Consider the following 2,500-nt stretch of genomic DNA (forward strand, 5'->3'; position numbering starts at 1 on the left):
CTCTCTCTCTCTCTCTCTCTCTCTCTCTCTCTTTCCGAGGCCTGTTCCACAGTACTTTGCAAGCTGCGCACGTCTTCTACGAGCCTCTCTCCTGCCTCTCTTCTCTCAGACACAGGAAAAGAACACTGGTTTCCTAGATCATTTTCTTCTTCACCTTTAAGTTTTCTGACAGCCGCTCTGGTAAGTCTCTCAGCTATGGCAAATATGCCTTACTAAAAAAAGTAAATGAATAAATGAAATAAGAAAATAAACAACAGTTAAATGAAGTTGTATTAGTAAAAATAAAAAGAGAGAAAGAAAGAAAGATATATGTAAATAAAATGTATAATTATGTTCACATCGTGATTTTAATATATATATATATATATATATAGAGAGAGAGAGAGAGAGAGAGAGAGAGAGAGAGAGAGAGAGAGAGAGAGAGAGAGAGAGAGAGAGAGAGAGAGAGAGAGAGATCATAGTTCATGAAAGTTAACTGACAATAATAATGACAAAATTCAAGCCTTTCATAAGAAAAAAAAAAAAAAAAACGATAAAGATTATGTTAAAGAATGCATCGAAGACATTGCCGTCACTTGCGCCGCACAGCCGCCACGCATCCACTGAGGCGGTGCACTGCACACCAAGAATGAAAGACACCTGGGTCAGTTACTGGCCTTGATATACACAGTTCCTTATCATTGATGCACACTGCCTGACTGCCTCGCGGAGCACTGTTACTGCCGGCAGTGTCGGCGATGCATTCATTTATATATTTTTCTTATTTATTCTCAGTCTCATGATAAACTTGAATTTTGTGGTTATTATAACCCTTTAGTATTTGTGAAATATGATACGAGGCTCTAACACTAAAAACTACGATGTGAGTATATGGCAACAGCCAACCAGCGCTTACCTTTCACTCACATGGGTTTACAGTCTGCTCGGTTCAGCTTCAGTATATATTATTGCTGGGATGCATTTTCATTCTATGAAGAACAAAAACAACACACACACACACACACACACACACACACACACACCGCCTACTGACTGCTGCGGTTAGCACCAAGGAAAGTATGTAGAATCCCTGTTCGCACGCTTGGTTCCAAACCGAGGGCGCATTCCAGTCCCGAGGGCTTACTCAGCTTTAGCTCAAACTTCTGGTCACACTTTTCATTTGACGAAGAAGAGGAAGGCACGCACAAAAGGGATAGGTGGGATACACACGAGTACTAGATCCCTGAACCACACGCAGACGTGGGTGTGCTTAAAATGGACTGTATACAAGCTCTCGAACTGCTTTACAGGTGATTCATTGAAGAGGTAGGAGGATCTGATGCTTACAGGTCCCAGATGGAGGCCTTTACTAAACCGTATTGAATCGAAAACTGAACTGAAACACAAGCTCATTGAAGGTACAAGAGGATCTAACGTTAATAAGTTCCAGTTGAGCGCTCAGGAATATCGCGGCTCTCCATACACCTGACCAGAACTTCTATGGCTTCAGACCTGTCAGTTCGCGTGTCCTGTTATCCTACACGCACTCTCCCTTGGATACTCAAGTTACTCTCTCTACCTAACTGGTCCTGGATCTACTTCTTCCCGTGTGTGTGTGTGTGTGTGTGTGTGTGTGTGTGTGTGTGTGTGTGTTCACAGTGTTAACATTCACGCACTGCTTCAGTCTAAGAGTAACTGATTTTCCTATAATGTTGTAAGACTTGTTCATTAATAAATTGTCCCATTAACCTCATCTCCTGACTTTATGTTTGCTGTGATGGATCAATCCACAGCAGCAAGTCAGGATGTTTGTTGCTCACTCGTGACTATCTCCCAGTCAGTACACTGTCACTGAGTTGTCCAGGCGGCTTCATGCCCACCTCCACACAGCATAATAGTAGGTCATTCTTCAGTCACTAAATGATTGTGGGTCCTCTTCATAATTATGTATATTTCTTTGTTGACAGTCATGCTGCCTTGTATGCTTTCTGATCTATTTCTCCTACGAACTGTGTTGTAGTAATAAATGCCTTGATCTCACCGGCATCCCCGAGATCGTTGGTGCCACAGTTCACTTCACTTGGGTGTCTTCTCACATGAGTGTCCACCTTCTTTCAGCGTGCCCTTCAGGACAACACAGTGCACCCCGGAGCAGAGTGCATCCTGAGTTATGTGACTAACATCAAACACTATTTAAATATATATATATATATATATATATATATATATATATATAGAGAGAGAGAGAGAGAGAGAGAGAGAGAGAGAGAGAGAGAGAGAGAGAGAGAGAGAGAGAGAGAGAGAGAGAGAGAGAGAGAGAGAGAGAGAGAGAGAGAGATTTGTATATGCAATTTGAATTTTGTAAATATTTTGTCCTATTTCATTCTCTGTCCCAGACTAAGGGAAGGCCAGCAGGTTTACCAGTCTTTATTTGCAGTTTTTTTTTTTTCTTACATATAATAACAAATTTATTAATTTATCGGGTTGAAAGCCATCACTTCTTATTTAGGCTAAGCAAGTA

The 2,500-nt window shown here is 41.3% G+C and overlaps 1 protein-coding gene across 1 annotated transcript in view; it reads left to right on the plus strand.

Moving 5' to 3' along the window:
• The window catches only part of LOC135104454 (carbohydrate sulfotransferase 11-like), a 49,319-nt gene that overhangs the window by 31,095 nt on the left and 15,724 nt on the right, over positions 1–2,500 (plus strand). The gene's annotated exons all lie outside the window — the stretch shown is intronic.

The sequence above is a fragment of the Scylla paramamosain genome, chromosome 10 (genome assembly GCF_035594125.1).
Source record: "Scylla paramamosain isolate STU-SP2022 chromosome 10, ASM3559412v1, whole genome shotgun sequence".
In the NCBI taxonomy this organism is placed as follows: Eukaryota; Metazoa; Arthropoda; class Malacostraca; order Decapoda; family Portunidae; genus Scylla; species Scylla paramamosain.